Source organism: Haematobia irritans, chromosome 5 (assembly GCF_050003625.1).
Source record: "Haematobia irritans isolate KBUSLIRL chromosome 5, ASM5000362v1, whole genome shotgun sequence".
Classification (NCBI taxonomy): Eukaryota; Metazoa; Arthropoda; class Insecta; order Diptera; family Muscidae; genus Haematobia; species Haematobia irritans.
The window spans coordinates 88,370,572-88,395,505 of record NC_134401.1 but is presented as its reverse complement, the minus strand read 5'-3'; the positions used below and the strand labels follow the sequence as shown (position 1 = coordinate 88,395,505).

The following is a 24,934-nucleotide window of genomic DNA, read 5'->3' as shown; positions in this document are numbered from 1 at the left end:
AATAAATACCCATTCTCTTGTTCTCTTTTCGCTCTTTCCATTGCTCAAAATTATTCAATTTCAATCACAAAGGTGATTGGATCAATCACATGTGTAATTGGAAACGGAAAAAATTTTAATCACGTTTGTAATTGAAAATTATTTCCGAATTGATTAACAAATTGATTGAATCAATTAATATTTTAATTGGAAACGTAACAAATATCAATAATTTTTTTATTGGTTTTTATTCGGATTTGATTAAATAATTAATTGAATCAATTAACATATTAGTTGAATCCGTTTCCAAATTCAATTAAGTGCTTAATTGAAAAAGTTTTGGTGATAATTTTTTGTGTGTAGGAGAAAAACATTTTTAATGAATACCATAACATTTTAAATCGTGACCATTGTCTTTTCATTGAAACAAAATTCTTTTTATCAATATAATAACATTTTAGATGAGGACAATTACATTTTTCTTAGAACCATGTTCACTAAGCCAACATGGTTGCAGGTTAAAATGTTACATGGTCGCCGCAAAAATAGCTCCTATCATATTATTTTGCTCTTCGAATATGATTGTGACAATCATGTTTCTTCTCTGCGTGTGGGGTCTGGGACCAATATAAACGGAATGACAAAGTTAGTATTTCTAATTATTTATTTAAATGTAAGAAAGCTTTATGGTATACGATTTATGTTTATATTGATTAACAGATTTTTTGAAACCCAGAAAAGCTTTAATAATATGAAATGCCAAAATAAAATAAATGTAATTTATATCTTAATTTGACTTTTATTAGTTCTAGATTTAAAGATAGATCGCACAAAATTCTGAACTCGATATCAATTGCAAAATCTTTAAGAGAAAGTCAAAATCTTTGGAACCAATTGAACTATTAAAGTACATATATAAATTTTTAAAATTTTCCATTTTAAATACGCCTGCAGCGCCATCTACAAACAATACATATTTTTCATATTCGCAATAATTTGATATCTTAATATGTAGAAATTATATTTAGCTAGTCTCCACTAGGTGGCGTGGACAATAACAGGGTGCTCTCAATAAGGAAAATTATGGTTAAAATAAAAATATGAGTCAGTATGTGTAGGCGGAATAAAGAAAGATTGGACATGTGTTTTTACTGGGGCTGTCATTCGCGATCAATTTTTACTAATCCCGGGATTCGAGATTTCAAAATATTGAACACATGGATCCCGGAATTGTTCGGGAAATTTTCGGGATCCCGAAATTTTCGGGATTCTTTAAATATTTTGAGTAATAACAAGTATATACGGCCGTAAATTCGGCCAGGCCGAATCTTATGTACCCTGCATAGAAATTTGTACAAAAGACTGTCATCCGAAATCGAATTACTTGAGTTGCGGTAACACTTGCCGATGGCAAGGTATCTTAAAACTTCTTAACACCGTCTTCTCAATTGTAAGTTAGTCCATACGGGGTATATATTAAACAAAACAAGTATATACGGCCGTAAGTTCGGCCAGGCCGAAGCTTATGTACCCTCCATCATGGATTGCGTAGAAACTTCTTATAAACACTGCCATCCAGAATCGAATTACTCAAGTTGCGGTAACGCTTGCCGATGGCAAGGTATCTTAAAACCTCCTAACACCATCTTCTAAATTGTATGTAAGTCCATACGTGGTATATATTAAATCGAAAAAAAAACATCGATCCAATACGTATATAATTCAGTTTGACAAAGTAGGCATAAAATTTTTACAAAACTTTCTACAGAAATAAAATTTAAAAAAAAATTTTCTATAGAAATAAAATTTTCACAAAATTTTCTATAGAAATAAAAATTTTCACAAAATTTTCTATAGAAAGACAATTTTGACAAAAATTTATACAGAAATAAAATTTTAACAAAATGTTCTATAGAAATAAACTTTTGACAAAATTTTCTATAGAAATAAAATCTTGTAGATTATTTTTGGCTCGAGTGGCAACCATGATTATGAACCGAATAAAATTTGAACAAAATTTTCTATAGAAATAAAATTTTGACAAAATTTTCTATAGTAATAAAATTTTGACAAAATTTTCTATAGAAATAAAATTTTGACAATGATGAAAATTTTATTATGAACCGAATACAATTTTAACAAAATTTTCTCTAGAAAAAAAATTTTGGTAGATTATTTTTGGCTCTAGTGGCAACCATGATTATGAACCGATATGGACCAATATTTGTGTGATTGGACCAATTTTGGTATGGTTGTTAGCGACCATATACTAACACCACGTTCCTACTTTGAACCGGATCGGATGAATTTTGCTCCTCCAAGAGGCTCCGGAGGTCAAATCTGGAGAACGTTTTATATGGGGGCTATATATAATTATGGACCGATATGGACCAATTCTGCCACGGTTGTTAAATATCATATACTAACACCATGTTCCAAATTACAACCGGATTGGATGAAATTTGCTTCTCTTGCAGACTTCGCAAGCCAAATTTGGGGATCGGTTTATATGGGGGCTATATATAATTATGAACCGATGTGGACCAATTTTTGCATGGTTGTTAGAGACCATATACCAACATCATGTACCAAATTTCAGCCGGATCGGATGAAATTTTCTTCTCTTTGAGGCTCGGCAAGCCAAATCTGGGGATCGGTTTATATGGGGGCTATATATAATTATGGACCGATGTGAACCAATTTTTGCACGGTTGTTAGAGACCATATACCAACACCATGTACCAAATTTCAGCCGGATCGGATGATTCTCGTTGAGGCTCCGCCAGCCAAATCTGGGGATCGGTTTATATGGGGGCTATATATAATTATGGACCGATGTGGACCAATTTTTGCAAGGTTGTTAAGGACCATATACCAACACTATGTGCCAAATTTGAGCCGGATCGGATGAAATTTGCTTCTCTTTGAGGCTCAACAAGCCAAATCGGGGGATCGGTTTATATGGGGGCTATATATAATTATTGACCAATATGGACCAATTTTTGCATGGGCATTAGAGACCATATACTAACACCATGTACCAAACTTTAGTCAGATCGGATGAAATATGCTTCTCTTATAGGCTCTGAAAGCCAAATTTGGGGGTCCGTTTATATGCGGGCTATACGTAAAAGTGGACCGATATGGCCCATTTGCAATACCATCCGACCTACATCAATAACAACTACTTGTGCCAAGTTTCAAGTCGATAGCTTGTTTCGTTCGGAAGTTAGCGTGATTTCAACAGACGGACGGACGGACATGCTCAGATCGACTCAGAATTTCACCACGACCCAGAATATATATACTTTATGGTATCTTAGAGCAATATTTCGATGTGTTACAAACGGAATGACAAAGTTAATATACCCCCATCCTATAAAAATTCTAGAGAAACTCGTACTCAGAAAAATCAGACGTTAACCTGTAATAAAACCTTGCTTAAGCTTGCAGCAATATTTTGTAATTATGTTCTCAAAAGGTGTTATATGAGATATTTATGGATGCTGCCTATGGTAGGGTGTTTAACCATAATTGATTTTGTGGCTATGGACTGTGGGAGCCTTTGAAAGCTAACTTCAGTCGGGCAATGGGGGGTTCTTGTCCATTTCACACAAAACAGTCTTAACAGAAAATTATTTTAGACTCCCTTTCTTATAAATCATACCGGGCTATGGGATCAAAACTAAATCAAAAATCAAAATGGATACTGAATAGATAAAAGGATTTGTATTCCCCTCCATACAATGTGATCTCAGATATTATGAGATCTGCGCCTCTTGACCCTCCCGATCCTATTGTCCTGATCGCGCTCTATATCAGAACCCCATACGACTTTACCTTAGTCACACATCACCACATTTGTACGAAAACGCAAAATTTTAGCTCACCAATTCATTTTAGAATATATATAAATTTATTCAAATCATTATCCTAGAGTATATTAATAATTATTTAACAACGAAATTTAAATTATTCGAGTATATTCAAATAGTATATAAAAATTATTTCGACAAATAGTGATATGAAAAAAATTGACATTTTAAACGGAGATATAAATTTTAGATAAAAAGTTTACGATTTTTCATTTTCTTTGTTTGAAGATCGAATTCAGAAAAATATAAATCTAGTCATGAAAATTTAGATTTATAAGTATTAAGAAAAAATCCGAAAATATCAAATTATAACATGACAAAACGATATATTAAACAATGGCAACTCTATGAATCTCAATTAAAATGAGAATGCAATCCGGAACTAAATCGTGAGAAAAAACTAGCCACACTTGATTCGAGATGTTTCACAAATTCCAACTTCTTAAAAATAACACAAAACTGCATTCAAAAGTTTTTTTTATTCTTTTTGTTTACTCACCGGTCATGCAAATATTCGATGAAGGCCTTCAGGAATGTTTGATGCGGGGGAGAGGTAATTATTTTATGTTGCAACGTAGATGTTCGATGATGCGCAGGTTTGGTATGCGGTTAATGATCATTAATACGATCGATTGCCTTGCTGAGCATTTCAATGCACTTATGAATGGAGTTTTTTGATGATTTTTGTTGAGAATGAAATGTATTAGGGTGGTTCTTAAAAACTATTGAATTTCAAATGGGGCTGGTTTCACTCTTTATGAAATCGAATTGCCTTATCAAAAAAAAAATAATAATTAAATTAGTTCGTTTTTTTTTTTTTTCTTAAGCAAACAAGAAAATCGTGCAAAAATTGATATATACTTAACTTAAGAAATTTTTTTATTATTTTTTGACCATAATGAATAATTTTACTTTTCATTATGGAGACATTTCTGTCATATAATTTCTGCTTCTATTACGGGTTTGAAATTTTATGATGAGGGTCTTGATTGGGGTTTTATTGTAGATGAATTTTGTACGGCATAACTTCTTACATTATGACAATTTAAATCGAGTGCAGAAATTGGTCAAACTATGGTTGATGGGTTTTCTTTCCACAATTGCAAAAAAAATAACCTTCCCTCCTCTCTGCCTGTAGAACACCGTAGGCTTCTTGGAATTTGGCAATCAGGAGGAGGGTGAAGAGAAAAAATGTGCTTGACCACAATGAGGCAACTGCAAAATCTTTTTATATTGCTTCGCAAAATTCTTCCTTCACAACACAAAATTACGTGGCACTTGGACTGGATCTTTTGGCCTTTGGTAATATCCAATTTTCTATGGAAAAATTAAATACAAAATGTGTGAGATATTACAAATCTCAAATTTTCCGATTTTCACAGAAGTTCACAAAAATACATTGGCGTATTACCTTTTTGTAAATAAAAAAAACTGATTAAAGAATTTTTGTAGAGTACTGCTGCGTTGATTACACTGAAGTTTTTCAATTAATTTGAACTTTTATGGATTCACGTTTATGTGATATTTTGTGTATTGATCACTTTTATTACGTCTGTACTCTATGAAGCGTTCAAAAGGAAGGAAGTTTCTGGATTTTTGATAATTATGCTTTTGACATGCTCTGAGCCGATGAGAGCGACCATTAATCGAAACATTGATTAACTTATCAATAACCATCGATTCATGATACCATTAAGGTATTAGCAAAACAGGGTTGCCTCAAAGCATTTTAAATATTAAATGCTTAATTGAAATTTCATCAGATTAAAATTGCTTTGTCTATTACGTTAAATCTAAATCATTTCTATGATTTTTTTTTGTGCCAAAATATTAATAATTCAATGTGGTAAAATGAAAATTAATAAATTTGTCAATGATCGGAAATAGAAATAAATTTTTGTAAAAACAATTTAAAATTTGTGCCCACGTTTGAAAGCAATATCAAAAATTATTTTGCACCCAAAAAAAAAAGGGAAATTTTGTGATTGGAAAAAATGAAGAAAACCCCATTACAAAACCAAGTAATATTATCCTTATAGGATAAAATATTAATTGGAAATAAAATCTATGGGCGAATATCTTTCGCATGGAAAGTGCCTATAGTTTTGCCGTTCATATCCTCTAAAATATAGTAGTGTTTCCCAACTTTATCTTTGATTCTGGATTTAATGAAAAGCGGGGATAATTTCGAATTGAAATGTTTTTCAGCCGAACTTTGGGCGAAATTTCGCCTGAAAACTTCTTGACCTATCTCAAAACTAATTGGCCTAGCTCTTAAATTGTAGGTATGCTGGTTCCGATTGTAAGCCTCAGTTATGTGGGTTTTAAGATTGTACCTAAGAAGTTTTAAGTCATCGTCCCTTGACAAAATATTCATTGGCTCATCTAAGATTTTCAGATTTCGTAAAAGTTTATACGAGCTCCCATGTGTTATCATGTCAAAACCAAAAAGGGCATGATACGGAGAACATTTTATCGATTGATGCACAGAATTTCTAAGAGCACAACTTATCGAACTTAGATTTTCATCCCACAAGCGATGATCTTCCTTCAAAAATGACCTAATTCCCGAAATAATGGAACGGTTAACGCGTTCAGATGCGTTCGCTTGTGGGGAATATAGTGCCGTATAAGTATGAGTAATCCCAAAACTAGTTAAAAAGGCATTAAAATCGTTTGATTTGAATTGGGAACCATTGTCACTAATAATGACTTCCGGTATCCCAAAGACGTGAAAAATATGATTCAGTAAAAAGTTTTGAATAGGTTTCGTGGTGAACTTTTTCATTGGGCATAGCCAATGGAACTTGGACATATGGTCAAGAACAATGAGAATTCCTATGTTGCCGCTTTTACTTCTTGGATACGGACCAAGTAGATCGATATATAATCGTTGGAAAGGTCTTTCAGAAATTGCTTGCATGCCCATATCAGGTCTCATGATCTGATTGGTTGGTTTTGTGGTCTTGCATGTTTCACATTTTCTCAGAAATTCTCGAACGTCTCTTACCATGCCTGGCCAAAAGAAATGCCGTCGGATAAGCTCCAGCGTCTTTTGTATGCCACCATGACAAGCCGTAGGAGAACTATGGAAACGATCGATAATTGGAAGCCTTAAATTAATCGGAATCCAAAGTTTCCAAGAGTTTTCCTCTTGTATTTCATCGCCAGTGTAGTGTTCGGCCCTAATATAGACATATTTGTCTATGATTCGAATGTCTGGGTATTTGGATTCATTTTCCCGAATTTTGCGTTTCAAATCGACGTAGTCATCATCAGAAAAATAAGGTGAATCGAGATCTATCTCGGGATCAGAAGTGTTTATAGCCGATACCTCGCTGTGCATTCGGGAAAGGGCGTCCGGTACTATGTTGTCTTTCCCTTTTCTGTGGCTAAAGGTAAACTTGTACCCCTGGAGCTTGAAGACCCAACGAGCAAGTCTGCCCGTGAGATCTTGTTGTTTCATCAGCCACAGTAAACTGGAGTGATCGGTTACGATCTCAAACTCCTGTAATTCAACATAGCACCGGAATTTTTTAATTGCCTCTACAGCCGCGAGACACTCCCGTTCCGTTACGCTGTAATTCCGCTGTGCGGAATTCAGCTTTTTAGACATGAATGCGATTGGTTTCTCGTCGCCGTTTTTATCCAACTGCACTAGTACTGCACCAATTCCAGAATCACTCGCATCGCAATGAATGAAAAATTTCTTTGTAAAATCTGGATTGGTCAGTACTGGGGCTGTTGTCAAAAATGTTTTTATTTCATTAAATGCCCTATCAGCCTCGGGTGTCCAAACAAATTTCTTTTTGGAGGATAGTAATTCTGTGATCGGAAAAGCTTTGGAGGAATAGTTTTCAATAAAACGACGGTACCATCCTGATAATCCGAGGAAACCGCGTACCTGTTTTACATTTTTGGGCACTGGCCACGAAATAATAGAATTAATTTTGTCGGGATCTGTTCTCAAGCCACCATTACCGATCACAAAACCCAAATATTTCACTTCCGTGACACAAAAGTTACTTTTAGAGACATTTATAGTCAAGTTCGCACGCCTAAATTGCTCTGAAATTCTGACTAAAACTGCTAAATGCGTCTGAAAATCTTCAGAGACAACGATTAGGTCATCTAGGTAGCCAAATACACAATATCTTAAGTCAGGAGGTATTAATTCGTCCATTAAACGGCACATAGTTTGTGGGGCATTACATAGCCCGAAAGGCATGACCACAAACTGATAAAGGGGCCGTCCCGGAACTGTAAATGCCGTTAATGGTTTGGCTTGATCGGCTAGGCCGATCTGCCAAAACGCATCTTTCAAATCAACTTTTGAAATTATATTAGCTTTTGGTAATCGCGCGAAAATCCCTTCTATGCTTGGCAGCGGGTATGCGTCCTTCTTAGTGACTGCATTTAATTTCCTGGCGTCTAGGCACAAGCGGACTTTATTTGGTTTTACAACCAATCTCATGGGAGAACTCCATGAAGAGGTGGAAGGTTCAATAACTCCCAATGCCAACATTCTATCGATCTCTTTGTACATCAGTCCCTCCACCGCTGGAGAAACTGGATAAAACCGCTGTTTGACGGGCTTAGCATCGCCTACGTCAATATCATGCTTAATTAAGCCGGTTTTCCCTAACCCTTGTTTTTCAAAATTTGGAAATAATTCTTTTACAGCTTCGAGCTGTTGAAGTTGGACTGGAGTTAGCGGGTATGAACGGAATTTTGAATCAATAGATTCTTTATTTTCAGTACAATCAGACGACATTTCGGACTTTGAAGCGGACAAAGTAGACAAGACCTTGGACAATTTTGCGCTCTCGGACGGACTGGACATTATAACTGATTCGAAAATATCAGGGGCAAGGTTAAATTTCTTCCAGAAATCTAAACCAAGTATAAGCCGTTGATTTAAAGATGGTACTACTAAAATACGAAGTTCTCTCACTTGACTTTTAAACGAAACGTTTACATCTAGATATCCTAAAACTCTTTGACGATTTCCATCAGCAGTTTGGACTGAAGCTCTAAATTCGTGGAATTCACTAAAACGAGAAAAATTCTCCCGAGCCAATTCTGAACCTATACAGGATACATTCGCACCTGTATCTAATAGACCATGCTCAATAAATTCCAAAAACGAAACTTTAGCATACAATCTCTGATCCTGTGGATCATTAAAGATGCTAGATATAATATATTTGGACGACATTCGTCTTTGTTTATAGTATCGACGAAGTCGAAGTGTAGATCTTTTTGGCTTTCGAGCAGGCTGTGTAGAAATTGATGCGGCTCCAAAAATAAGCTCCTTCCTTTTCATATAATCTGACCACCGTTCATGATATGGTCTTATAGGTCGTAAATCATGGTGTTGTTGTTCTTTATGTTCAGTCCCAGATTTTTTCAAAATAGTAATATGACGATTAGAAACATCCTGAATGTGAGATTCGGATGGGTTGCCATCTATATCGTCATTGACCAAATCTAGTTTTTTGATAAATTTGTCGGATTTAAATTCTTAGGAACAAAAAGTTTTCTATTGTTGCACTTGAGACAGTTCGGTTTGTAGGTGTCTTTAGCACCGCAACCGTAACAAAATACAGACCTGTCTTTTAGGCAGTCCTCCCAGAAATGTCCTGCCTCTTGACAGTTCCAGCATTTGTATGATGTAGACGGAAGTGCTACGGCTTCAACTGCTAAACTACTTTCCGACTCTTGCTCCTCACTAGGGTCATTCAAGAATTCGATTTCCGCCACATTTCGGCGAGGATGTTGAAAATTAGACATTTTATTAGCCAGTTGTCGACGACAGGTTTCGTCATTTAATAAATTCTCCCGCATCTGAATTAATTTGCGAAGATGTGCAATCGAAAATATAGGGACATATAGTAACTCATGCCTGATTTCAGGACGTAAATTCCTCTTGACAATTTCGATCAATTCCATTTCAGGAATAGGAGTACTCAACCGATCTAAAATAGCAGAAATGGAATCATAATAAGTTTCAAAATTTTCTCCAAGCCTTTGCTTTCTGCTGCGAAGTTCTTCGCGTATATCTGCATCGGACTTGAAATCTTTGTACTGGTATCGAATGGCTGCGCAAAAATCTTCCCACACTATAGATGGGACTTGCTTTCGATAACGCCAGAACCATTCTCTAGCTTTACCGGTTAAAAGTATATTTAAATGTTTACAGATGATAGAGTAATCCTCATCAAAATTGTCAACAGTCAGTAACCTAACACGGTACAAAAATTCCTCTACATCGAGACCTTGTGGCGATCCATCAAACTGAAGATTCCAGTTTTTTATAATGGAAGCGATTCGATCAGTTCCAAGAGAAAAATGACTCACTGGAGAAAAATTTCTTATATTCGATGGAAGTTCATTATTAACCCGTGGAATACCATGAAGATTAAATTGTTGAGTTCGATTATCAATCATCGGGTTTGTTGTCGTATTCTGATTAACAGAATTTGAAATTGGATTTTGGTTAATCGGATTGGGAATCACTGGTCTTGAAACTGGATTCGAGTAACCCTGTGGTAATTGATTAGAAACTATGTTCAAATTTTGTAAAATTCTAGTTACACTAGATTCAATCAAATGATTCAACCTGGCATAATCTATCATATTGTTAATAATACCAGACCGTTGTGGAGTCTGTTGACCTTCATTTGAATTTCGGTGTAAATTAGGATTAGGAGTGGCAGTTTCATCTCCCTGACCCGTAAGAATATCTGATATATCTGGTAACAACGAATGACTAGTGTCATTAAATAAATTTCGACTTGTACTTCTTGTGTTGTAGTGCTTCGCAAGTGCACCACGACCTTTTCCACGATTTTGAGATACCTTTGGCTTTGTAATTGGTTGAGACAAATTTGTCTGGTCCCCCAAATCGTCTCGAGTGGGTTTTGGATTTTGAATGCGAGCATTCAGAGATCGGAAATCGGATAATTCACAAGGACGTTTACATATAGGACATTCATTTGAATTTGATAAATGTTTTTCCATGCAATTCCTGTGGAAAGCATGGTTGCATTGTTGTATATATACACAATCGTGAGATTCGAGCAATGGCTCATTACAAATCGAACAATTTGAAATTGGATCATTGCCTCCCGATGCGGTTGGCTGTGGAGATCTCATCAGTGACATTTCCTTGCATTAAATGTTATACTTGATAGACAGAAAATTATTATTACCAGGTATAATATGATTTTATATTTCTTTTTTCGGATAAGAACAAAAGACAATATATGCGAAATATCAAATTTATATTCAGGTTATGCGTTTTCGTTCATAGTGGTTGTGGACTAAGGATTTTTTTAAAATATTAAATTAAATTGAATGGAGAGTGGAAACTATCTTGTCGGGGAATGTGCATGCAAAATAATTCAGTGAAAACAGAAATTAAATCGAGCAAACCGAAAACAATAATTTGCCTATATTTTTGATTACAATCACCGGACATTTACTCGCAAGCAGCATGAAAATGTATTCCTAATAATTGTAATTTTCCCATAACTAAGCTCAAAAAAATACTAATTTCATTAAATATTTCACTAACACAGGTAAATGAAATGAAGTGTTCATTAGGTACAAAAATAAAATTCTATAAATGATAAATCCCTTCCAGGAACTACACGGTCAATCTGCTCGAACTGGAGGTCCTCAAGCGGTTGAATATCCTGATAAGTTCTGAAAGCTATTCTCAATATAGACTTTCAATTTGAACTTAATATACACACCATTTCCATTAATTTTAAATAAAGCATTTGGGGCGCAAAAAAATACATAAAAATATGTACCTATCAGGCCCCACGTTGGGCGCCATTTCTGTAATAAAACCTTGCTTAAGCTTGCAGCAATATTTTGTAATTATGTTCTCAAAAGGTGTTATATGAGATATTTATGGATGCTGCCTATGGTAGGGTGTTTAACCATAATTGATTTTGTGGCTATGGACTGTGGGAGCCTTTGAAAGCTAACTTCAGTCGGGCAATGGGGGGTTCTTGTCCATTTCACACAAAACAGTCTTAACAGAAAATTATTTTAGACTCCCTTTCTTATAAATCATACCGGGCTATGGGATCAAAACTAAATCAAAAATCAAAATGGATACTGAATAGATAAAAGGATTTGTATTCCCCTCCATACAATGTGATCTCAGATATTATGAGATCTGCGCCTCTTGACCCTCCCGATCCTATTGTCCTGATCGCGCTCTATATCAGAACCCCATACGACTTTACCTTAGTCACACATCACCACATTTGTACGAAAACGCAAAATTTTAGCTCACCAATTCATTTTAGAATATATATAAATTTATTCAAATCATTATCCTAGAGTATATTAATAATTATTTAACAACGAAATTTAAATTATTCGAGTATATTCAAATAGTATATAAAAATTATTTCGACAAATAGTGATATGAAAAAAATTGACATTTTAAACGGAGATATAAATTTTAGATAAAAAGTTTACGATTTTTCATTTTCTTTGTTTGAAGATCGAATTCAGAAAAATATAAATCTAGTCATGAAAATTTAGATTTATAAGTATTAAGAAAAAATCCGAAAATATCAAATTATAACATGACAAAACGATATATTAAACAATGGCAACTCTATGAATCTCAATTAAAATGAGAATGCAATCCGGAACTAAATCGTGAGAAAAAACTAGCCACACTTGATTCGAGATGTTTCACAAATTCCAACTTCTTAAAAATAACACAAAACTGCATTCAAAAGTTTTTTTTATTCTTTTTGTTTACTCACCGGTCATGCAAATATTCGATGAAGGCCTTCAGGAATGTTTGATGCGGGGGAGAGGTAATTATTTTATGTTGCAACGTAGATGTTCGATGATGCGCAGGTTTGGTATGCGGTTAATGATCATTAATACGATCGATTGCCTTGCTGAGCATTTCAATGCACTTATGAATGGAGTTTTTTGATGATTTTTGTTGAGAATGAAATGTATTAGGGTGGTTCTTAAAAACTATTGAATTTCAAATGGGGCTGGTTTCACTCTTTATGAAATCGAATTGCCTTATCAAAAAAAAAATAATAATTAAATTAGTTCGTTTTTTTTTTTTTTCTTAAGCAAACAAGAAAATCGTGCAAAAATTGATATATACTTAACTTAAGAAATTTTTTTATTATTTTTTGACCATAATGAATAATTTTACTTTTCATTATGGAGACATTTCTGTCATATAATTTCTGCTTCTATTACGGGTTTGAAATTTTATGATGAGGGTCTTGATTGGGGTTTTATTGTAGATGAATTTTGTACGGCATAACTTCTTACATTATGACAATTTAAATCGAGTGCAGAAATTGGTCAAACTATGGTTGATGGGTTTTCTTTCCACAATTGCAAAAAAAATAACCTTCCCTCCTCTCTGCCTGTAGAACACCGTAGGCTTCTTGGAATTTGGCAATCAGGAGGAGGGTGAAGAGAAAAAATGTGCTTGACCACAATGAGGCAACTGCAAAATCTTTTTATATTGCTTCGCAAAATTCTTCCTTCACAACACAAAATTACGTGGCACTTGGACTGGATCTTTTGGCCTTTGGTAATATCCAATTTTCTATGGAAAAATTAAATACAAAATGTGTGAGATATTACAAATCTCAAATTTTCCGATTTTCACAGAAGTTCACAAAAATACATTGGCGTATTACCTTTTTGTAAATAAAAAAAACTGATTAAAGAATTTTTGTAGAGTACTGCTGCGTTGATTACACTGAAGTTTTTCAATTAATTTGAACTTTTATGGATTCACGTTTATGTGATATTTTGTGTATTGATCACTTTTATTACGTCTGTACTCTATGAAGCGTTCAAAAGGAAGGAAGTTTCTGGATTTTTGATAATTATGCTTTTGACATGCTCTGAGCCGATGAGAGCGACCATTAATCGAAACATTGATTAACTTATCAATAACCATCGATTCATGATACCATTAAGGTATTAGCAAAACAGGGTTGCCTCAAAGCATTTTAAATATTAAATGCTTAATTGAAATTTCATCAGATTAAAATTGCTTTGTCTATTACGTTAAATCTAAATCATTTCTATGATTTTTTTTTGTGCCAAAATATTAATAATTCAATGTGGTAAAATGAAAATTAATAAATTTGTCAATGATCGGAAATAGAAATAAATTTTTGTAAAAACAATTTAAAATTTGTGCCCACGTTTGAAAGCAATATCAAAAATTATTTTGCACCCAAAAAAAAAAGGGAAATTTTGTGATTGGAAAAAATGAAGAAAACCCCATTACAAACCTTAGGAAATTAATAATCTCACTCAATTGATGCGTATAGTATTTTTCATCAAAGTTTTGTCACGATTTAATAGGAGTAACGGTGAAATTAAAGTGATATTCGACTGGTGAAGGAAATTTTAGCCAAACGCTTATTATAAATTCGGGCTTTTTACTTTTTGCGGCAGTGCTGATTATTGCAACTGAGACATGTCGAACCAAATTTGTGTATAGCTCATATATAAACAGATTCCCTAATTGTATTTGGTACGCAACATAAATACCATACAAAAATTCATCTATATGAGTCAATATATAGTCCCCATCCCTAATATATAGCCCCGTCCACCAAATTTTAAATGAAAATAGTTCCATTCGATTTAAAAACATGTTGAAAAACAAAAACAAACCGGAACATCAAGATGACATATTTGCGTCATTAAGCGATTCTCTCTTCAAAAAAGAACAGGGCTTGATTTAATCGAAATCGAGGGTTTTAGAATGAAAGAAGTTTTTATTTGCCGCAAAAATAAGGATTTTGTTATAAACAAATGTTTTTCGGAGAGATACAAAACACCGTAACAATAGAACAAGCCGTTTTCCAAGCTTTTTATTTTTTGTGTTTTTAATTTTAACGTAAAAACCAAAATATATGAAATTTTCCTATTATATTAATTCCATAATAGTCTACAAAAAAGACATACCATAAATATATTTTATTGATGTAAATTTGATGTCTTTTTAAATAAAAACACACCTTGAGTAGACACGGTTACGCTAAGCATCTAATGAGGCAATGTGGGCAACAATTTATGACATCTGTTGCATATATCATTGGGACATTTTGGGTAGACACCCCAACCAGATATGAATATAATCGCTCTCAAAAATCCCTTTCTAAGTAAAATCACTTTTACATCACGCCAACAATGTCACATAGAATGGAAACAAAATTATGATTAATGTTTAAAACAAAAAACAAGACAAAGACAAAATATGAAACTACAACAGAATTGCACCGGTACGATGGAAAGGGCAAACAAACGAAATAGACAAATAAAAAATCATGGATAGAAAATTGAAACTCATAAAAAATCTAAAAGTGTGCTATTGCAAGGCAGAGATTTTTTAGAGTATGTACGATACTTATCGTTACGAATGAGTTTTCATTAAAAGGGTGTATCAAATAGTGAGTGATAGATTTTATATATTAACAAATTTAAAGAAAAATGAACAATTTTGTGAGAAGTACGAATTTAGTAAATTTTTATACTTGATTTGTGTATAATTTTTACCCGTTTTTTAGTTCATTTAACTTATATACGTAAAAAATTATTAGATTAAAGGAAACATAATAATTCCAAGAACTAAAATAAAGCTAATTTGACTTTAGTGAAATAAAGGGTTCATTTTTTTGAGTGTACTTCGTTTTGAAAATAAAAAGACTGAAAAACAAACACAAGTAAAGAAAAATAGTTTTAATATAAGAAATAACTTTTGAATTAACTAGAATATTGAATATTGGGATTGAAGATAAAAAAACTTCAATACTAATTGTAAAGATTTTGGATCATTGATTAAATGTTACTGTTATAATGCGAATTTTTTATCTGACTTTTACTTATAATTGGATAGCTGCGTTAATATATTCCAAAATTAAAATAAAAATCCGACAAATAAAAGTTGTATCCTAATTTAGATTTAAAGCTATATAGCTCCCCAAAATTTTCCTGAGTTTAAAAAAGCAGAATATTTGGTTCGGAATCAATACTTAAATCCTCAATGAAAGGTCAAAATCTTTGGATACAAGTAAACGTTTTTCTTGAGTGCAACTACAAATTGCTGTCATTTCTAAACCGCTCGTCTGACAGCTTATCATAATTTCTACTTGGAAATTCAAGTGGTTGTCAACACGTTTTTAAAGGACTTTGATAGCACATGATGATAAAGTTGAAACAACAAATAAATTAAAATTTGTTTCTTAGAATGAAGTACGCAAAACCCAAAAAGTAATATCGGGAGATCGATCTATCTGATGGCTATACCAAAACATGAACCTATACTCACCATTTTCGGCATACCTTTTAATGGTCCTAAAATACCTCTAGATTTCCAATTTGAGGCAATTTGGATAAAAACTACGGTTTCTACACGGACGAAAAAGACTGTTTTTCATATGTTTGGGTGTAAAAATTATATGTTTTGAACTCAAAATTTTAAACACAATATTTTTAAGTGCAAGCATATAATGTTCATAAACTAGCATAATATGTTTGGGACATATATGTTAATATGTTAGAACATATTATGTTTGGGACATAAAATGTTTGTAAATATAATATGGTTGGATGCAAACATACATTAATTTAGAAATAGACTATAAACATATATGTGTTTAGAAAGAGAGACATAAAGTGTATGCTGGAAGTAAAATAATGAAAGTAACCAATTGGCGCCTAAAAAATATATATACACAAAGAAAATTCCATTAAAGATTGGAAAAATACCATATGTGAATATAAACAAGTATAAATTTACAAATTTGGAGTAAACATATATATGTTGTGATATAAGACCGCCAAAAATTGTATATGCTTAAGTAAAAAGATTAAAATGAGTATTCGGAGAGAAAATTCATTCGGAACCAAGAGAAAAGACGTTTAAAAAAATCATGAGTTTTGTTTATCATTTTCGCATTACGGGCACTTTTTTGTTTCGTCAAAACAAATCGGAACGTACACTGAAAAAACAGTGAACCCACCAGGAAGAAAACTTTCGGTTAATTTTAGAAACTTTTGAATATTTGTAGAAAATTTTAACTAAACAGTATTACAAACGTTGGCATCACTCCGATGTCATAAAAATAAGTAAATATTTTTCGACAAATACAAGAAAATTTATTAGACATAACTAAGTTTTTTCACTTGTTAAAGAAAATTTTGTAGTTTGAAGAAAAACCTTGGAGTTCAAAATTGTAAGAAGTTACAAATTTAAAGAAATTCTGAACTATTTTGTGGAAGACACGAATTTAGTTAATCTTTATGCTTCATTTGAGTATATTTTTTTCCTCGGGTTTAGTTAATTTAACTAACGTACACAAAAAAGTATTAGAGTAAAGAAAACTTTCTCCAAACATAATATTTCTATAAACTAAAATAAAGTTAAATTGGCTTTAGTGAAATAGAGAGCTCACTTTTTTGAGTGTAGGACGAGTAAGTCAAAATATTCAAACAAAGGTAATTAAAGGGATCTTCATAAAAACTAACGAAAGGGCCCTATACACTGAAAAATAGCATGCCCGGTTCCAAAGATTGTGTCTCTATTTTAGAAATTTTGGTATTGATTCCGAGCCAATGAAGCCGAGAATTCAAGTAAGGATACTTTTAAGACACAATTCTTTTTTAAATGTGGGTTTTGTGTATTTGACTCTATGAAGCAAATTTTATTTTTTCGCTTTTTCACCTTTTTTCATATGCTATAAAAAGTCCGTTAAAAACAAGACAGTAGAAATTGTGCTATGTTTCAAGTAAAAACGTCTTTAAAATAAAGTGTTGAAAAACATGTCCTATTTTTAACGATTTTTGCTTTGTAGTCAAGATGCAAAAATGCAACAAATTTAAAGACAATTTCATTAGTTTTAAAGATTTTTTCTGATTTATTAAAGTCAAGTTGACCTTAGTTAAAAATTTTTTCTTTCATGTTATGATACCCATTTTCAAGTCAAATCACTTAATTGTCCTTATAATTCATTGAGACTTCATTGAGACTTCATTGAGAAGTTTATCGACTTTTGAACATGGAAAAAACTTTATATTAGAGAAATGCGTCGTCTAAGCTAAGCAAAATTTGTATTCTTATTTTAAGGACATGAAATCTTTGGCCACATGACAATATTTTTTTCAGTGTACTCTTTTTAGAGTTGTTACAGTAAAATGAAAACATTGGGAAACAGTGAAAAATTAAACAGTAAGATCTATAAAAACAAAGTTTAGTTCATCTTTATTAATAAGTAGTCCAAGAGGAGTTGACGGATACTTTCGAAAATAAAAGCGGACATTGAGTTTGAGTTTTGCCACTAAAATTATTTCTCATTTTAACGGCAAAACTCGCATCGGTAAAACCAGAATAACATTATAACTTTTTTAAGCAAATTGTATTATAACTTGGTGGGCAATGATCCAAAGCAACAATTGAATAAGTTTATTTTCTTTAGAATAAATTATTAAAGAAAGCAAACAATTGTTCACACCTAAATAAATTTATGTGTTGGTTGTAAAATTATTGTTTCGAATTTAAATATAATGTGCTTTTGAATGGTTATCGTTAACTTTAGGATTCGATGGAAAAATATTTTATATATTACTCGACTTCACATTCTTCCTTTGTAAGAGTTTTTTGAAATTTAATAATTTCTTCTACAATGTTTGTATTACAGAAAAAGGTGCTAAGAACTAAAAAACTCATAGAAGTGAGAAAAATGTGAGGGAATATACAATTAGGCAGAAAAAAAATTGAACACAATCTTCTTTGGGAGAAAATTCTTCTAAGCATATAATATTTTTGGGTTCAAAATGTTTCCAAACATATTATATGTTCACATAATAACATATAGTTTTTTGGAAGACAACATTATTGAATTTGGATGGAAAAATACATAATGTTTGGAACTTAAACTACCCAAACATATTATATTGTTTAGACCAATATGCTTTCAAACATATTATATATTGGAAGAAATCAAATATATAAATGTTTGGGCAATACCCAAAAATGTATATGCTTGAAGCAAAATGTGTTTGGGAGTATATGTTACAGAAGCGAATTTTTTTGAGGGTGTATAAGCCCAAGAATATAAATATAAAAACATTGTCCGATACTCATCATTTGCAGCACACCTCTTTAGGGTTTTAAAATACCTTTAGATTTCTAATTTCAGGCAAATTGGATAAGAACTACGGATTCTAGAAGCCCTAGAAATATAATCGGGAGATCGGTCTATATGGGGGCTATACCAAAACATGGACCGATACTCACCATTTTTGGCACACCTCTTTGTGGTCATAAAATACCTCTAGATTTCCAATTTCAGGTAAATTGGATAGAAAATAAGGTTTTTATAAGCCCAAGACCCCAAATCGGGAGGTCGGTTTATATGGGGACTATATCAAAACTTGGACCGATATAGCCCATCTTCGAACTTGACAAAAGACGAGTTTGTGCGAAATTTCAGCACGATTGCTTTATTATTGAAGACTGTAGCGTGATTACAACAGACAGACAGACAGACAGACAGACAGACAGACAAACGGACATTGCTATATCGTATTCGAAAACAATAAAATGTAAAAAATATAAAATATAGAGTTGACTACACTACGGGAAATCGGTGCAAATTTCCACTGACTGACATATCACAGGACTGGTACCGGTGCTCCAGTTTATCGCAATTTTTCAATAGCCATAATTTTTTGATTTCCATACTCGCTTGAAATTAAAATCTTATTGGATATACACATTTAGTGATATACCATTATCAGAATAACCTTATTGTTCAAGATATTTCGAAAGTTTTTCACTTCTGATGCGATTCGGAAAATAGGAAACAGATTCCCAATAGTTTGTCCGAGACTGGTTCATGGGTACCTATCTATGTGCTCCCACTAAATTGTCCCAGGGCGTGTCCTTTGGAATGAGTCCAAGACGTGTCCTAAAGTGTAAATTTACCCCGTCAATGGCAAACCCGGTCCGTTCCATACGTTTTGACCAGAACTGGGACTGGCCCATACACACCAGGGACTAGTTCTGTTCCGGTCCTGCACGGACGAAAAATACTGTTTTTCATATGTTTGGGTGTAAAAATTATATGTTTGGAACTCAAATTTTTTAACACAATATTTTTAAGTGCAAGCATATAATGTTCATAAACGAACATAATATGTTTGGGACATATATGTTAATATGTTAGAACATATTATGTTTGGGACATAAAATGTTTGTAAATATAATATGCTTGGATGCAAGCATATATTAACTTAGAAATAGCCTATAAACATATATGTGTTTAGAAAGAGAGACCTAGAGAGTATGTTGCAAGTAAAATAATGGAAGTAACCAATTGGCGCCCTGAAAATATATCCACACAAAGAAAATTTCATTAGAATTGTTTACTACCAGTGTATGCCCTAAGGTGAAACATAATATGTTTGAGCAATACAAACAATATTTTGTTTGGACCAATCCTGAAAATATATATGCTTGAAGCAAAATGTGTTTGGGGTATAACAGGTTGGCTGATAAGTCCCCGGTCTGACACATAGATGGCGTCGCTAGTATTAAATGCATATTATTTTTATATAGTACCAACCTTAAATGATTCGTGTCAAAATTTGACGTCTGTAAGTCAATTAGTTTGTGAGATAGAGCGTCTTTTGTGAAGCAACTTTTGTTAATGTTGAAAAAAAAATAGAAAAAAGGAATTTCGTGTTTTGATAAAATACTGTTTTCTGAAGGGAAAAAATACGGTGGAAGCAAAAACTTGGCTTGATAATGAGTTTCCGGACGATACCCCAGGGAAATCAACAATAATTGATTGGTATGCAAAATTCAAGCGTGGTGAAATGAGCACGGAGGACGGTGAACGCAGTGTACGCCCGAAAGAGGTGGTTACCGACGAAAACATCAAAAAATCCATAAAATGATTTTGAATGACCGTAAAATGAAGTTGATAGAGGTAGCAGAGGCCTTAAAGATATCAAAGGAACGTGTTGGTCATATCATTCATCAATATTTGGATATGCGGAAGCTCTGTGCAAAATGGGTGCCGCACGAGCTCACATTTGACCAAAAACAACAACGTGTTGATGATTCTGAGCGGTGTTTGCAGCTGTTAACACGTAATACACCCGAGTTTTTCCGTCGATATGTGACAATGGATGAAACATGGCTCCATCACTACACTCCTGAGTCCAATCGACAGTCGGCTGAGTGGACAGCGACCGGTGAACCGTCTCCGAAGCGTGGAAAGACTCAAAAGTCCGCTGGCAAAGCAATGGCCTCTGTTTTTTGGGATGCGCATGGAATAATTTTTATCGATTATCTTGAGAAGGGAAAAACCATCAACAGTGACTATTATATGGCATTATTGGAGCGTTTGAAGGTCGAAATCGCGGCAAAACGGCCCCATATGAAGAAAAACAAGTGTATACGACCGTAAGTTCGGCCAGGCCGAATCTTATGTACCCTCCACCATGGATTGCGTAGAAACTTCTACGAAAGACTGTCATCCACAATCGAATTACTTGGGTTGTAGTATCCCTGCCAAAATTTTTTGAATTTGGGGGCTCTTTTGAGAATCCCCACTACGTCGAAAACAATCATATACGACATCAAAAACTCGTCGGAAAAGCGCCGTCACTATTGAGAAGTTGTACCACGCCAAGTTACTACAAAAATGTTTCGCATGAGTGCAATTATTAGGTGCCTTTATAGATCAATTTAGAACGACGCCAATAAGGGACCCTCCAAACAATCAGAAAAAGTGCATTTTAAGATAGTTGTAAAAGAATCATTGTGGTCGAGTAAATCACGTTTGTTTAGATATTTATTAATTTGATTAAACATTTACAAATTCTTAAAAATATAACATTTATACCACTATCACATTACATTTAACATAATTTTTGGCATTAATGATGATGTTGAGTTACAAGTAGCGAGTTACATGTTGCTGCGTCTATCAACCAGTGTTTTTATTCCATGGAGGCAGCGTGTCGGTAAAATATCTGAAAAACAATCACTTTATTCCATTTGGAAAATCACCAAATTGTTCACCAATATACCTTTCACAATTTTAAGCGTATAATCTATGTTTTCAGAACTTTATTTTCGTTTTTATTTAATTAGAATATAACAAGCTGGTTGCGCTTGGCGTTTCACAAAAAAATGGCTTTTTTAACAGTAGGGATGGCAAATTACTTGCATGTACTTTTTGATGTACCTTTTCATGATGGTTGAAGTGACATTTACGAGTCTGTGGTAACGATGAGGTTGAAATGGAACTTTGAAATGCTGGCAGGGATCTTAAAACATCTTAACATCGTTTTCTAAATTGTGATTTAGTCCATACATGGTATATATTAGACAAAAAGTTAAGTGTACAAATAATTACGAATCGATATGGACTTTTTGTACGTAGAGAGCCAGAATTGAAATATGGGGGTTGCTTATATGGGGGCTATATACAATTATGAACTTCATATGGACCAATTTTTGCGTGATTGGGGATCGATTTATGTGAGGGCCATATATAACTATAGACCGATATGGACCTAGTTAGGTATGGTTGCTAACGTCCATATACTAGCACAATGTACCAAAGTTCAACTTACTCGGATGAAATTTCCTCCTCCAAGAGGCTCCAAAACCAAATCTCGGGATCGGTTTATATGGGGCTATGTATGATTATGGACTGATATGGACCACTTTTGGCATGGTTGTTAAATATCATATACTACCACCACGTACCAAATTTCAAGCAGATCGGATGAATTTTGCTTCTCCAAAAGGCACCGGAGGTCAAATCTGGGGATCGGTTTATATGGGAGCTATATATAATTATGGACTGATAGGAACCAGTTCCTGCATGGTTGTTGGATACCATATACTAACATCACGTACCGAATTTCAACCGAATGGGAAGAATTTTGCTCTTCCAAGGGGCTCTGGAGGTCAAATCTGAGGATCGGTTTATATGGGGCCTATATATAATTATGGACCGATATCGACCAATTTTTGCATGGGAGTTTGAGGCCATATATTAACACCACGTACCAAATTTCAACTGAATCAGATGAATTTTGCTTCTCTTAGAGGCCTCGCAAGCCAAATCGGGGGATCGGTTTATATGGGGGCTATATATAATTATGGACCGATGTGGACCAATTTTTGCATGGTTGTTAGAGACCATCTACTGACACCATGTACCAAATTTCAGCCGGATCGGATGAAATTTGCTTCTCTTAGAGGCCTCGCAAGCCAAATCGGGGGATCGGTTTATATGGGGGCTATATATAATTATGGACCGATGTGGACCAATTTTTGCATGGTTGTTAGAGACCATATACTAACATCACGTACCAAATTTCAGCCGGATTGGATGAAATTTGCTTCTCTTAGCGGCCCCGCAAGCCAAATCGGGGGATCGGTTTATATGGGGGCTATATATAATTATGGACCGATGTGGACCAATTTTTGCATGGTTGTTAGAGACCATCTACTGACACCATGTACCAAATTTCAGCCGGATCGGATGAAATTTGCTTCTCTTAGAGGCCTCGCAAGCCAAATCGGGGGATCGGTTTATATGGGGGCTATATATAATTATGGGCCGATGTGGACCAATTTTTGCACGGTTGTTAGATACCATATACTAACATCACGTACCAAATTTCAGCCGGATTGGATGAAATTTGCTTCTCTTAGCGGCCTCGCAAGCCAAATCGGGGGATCGGTTTATATGGGGGCTATATATAATTATGGACCGATGTGGACCAATTTTTGCATGGTTGTTAGAGACCATCGACTGATACCATGTACCAAATTTCAGCCGGATCGGATGAAATTTGCTTCTCTTAGAGGCCTCGCAAGCCAAATCGGGGGATCGGTTTATATGGGGGCTATATATAATTATGGACCGATGTGGACCAATTTTTGCATGGTTGTTAGAAACCATATACTAACACTATGTACCAAATTTCAGCCGGATCGGATGAAATTTGCTTCTCTTAGAGCAATCGCAAGCCAAATTTGGGGGTCCGCTTATATGGGGGCTATACGTAAAAGTGGACCGATATGGCCCATTTGCAATACCATCCGATCTACATCAATAACAACTACTTGTACCAAGTTTCAAGTCGATAGCTTGTTTCGTTCGGAAGTTAGCGTGATTTCAACAGACGGACGGACGGACGGACATGCTCAGATCGACTCAGAATTTCACCACGACCCAGAATATATATACTTTATGGGGTCTTAGAGCAATATTTCGATGTGTTACAAACGGAATGACAAAGTTAATATACCCCCCATCCTATGGTGGAGGGTATAAAAAAGTGTTGTTCCACCAAGACAACGCACCGTGCCACAAGTCATTGAGAACGATGGCAAAAATTCATGAATTGGGCTTCGAATTGCTTCCCCACCCACCGTATTCTCCAGATCTGGCCCAGCGACTTTTTCTTGTTCTCAGACCTCAAAAGGATGCTCGCAGGGAAAAAATTTGGCTGCAATGAAGAGGTGATCGCCGAAACTGAGGCCTATTTTGAGGCAAAACCTAAGGAGTACTACCAAAATGGTATCAAAAAATTGGAAGGTCGTTATAATCGTTGTATCGCTCTTGAAGGGAACTATGTTGAATAATAAAAACGAATTTTGACCAAAAAATGTGTTTTTCTTTGTTAGACCGGGGACTTATCGGAATCAAATCAGGTAATGCCTACATTGTGATTGATAACCTGTCATCCCAAACTAAATTACACTTTGCGTGAAACCCCATCATCTGACATAATCAAAAGAAAATTCGGAGGAAAGAAGAACGGTCTAGCAAGATAGCGCCATTACCGCCTAACATCCTCTTGTGTTAACACACATGCTGTGTTCATATTTGATGATGGTGTTTGATACACCATCTTTAGCAAAGGCATCACTTGCATTGTACCGTATACAATGGTCTAAGTGTGATTGACTTTACTATAATTCGATACCTACATGACATAGTGGGACAAATCGA

At 34.2% G+C, this 24,934-nt stretch overlaps 1 long non-coding RNA gene across 1 annotated transcript; it reads right to left on the bottom strand.

The window, feature by feature from the left end:
* Positions 1-21,730: 21,730 nt before the first annotated feature.
* On the bottom strand, positions 21,731-22,222 carry LOC142241703 (uncharacterized). The gene is made up of 2 exons (XR_012723767.1): positions 21,987-22,222; positions 21,731-21,929 (listed from the first exon to the last, which is right to left on the bottom strand). It is a non-coding gene; the product is annotated as an uncharacterized LOC142241703 (long non-coding RNA).
* Positions 22,223-24,934: the final 2,712 nt, after the last annotated feature.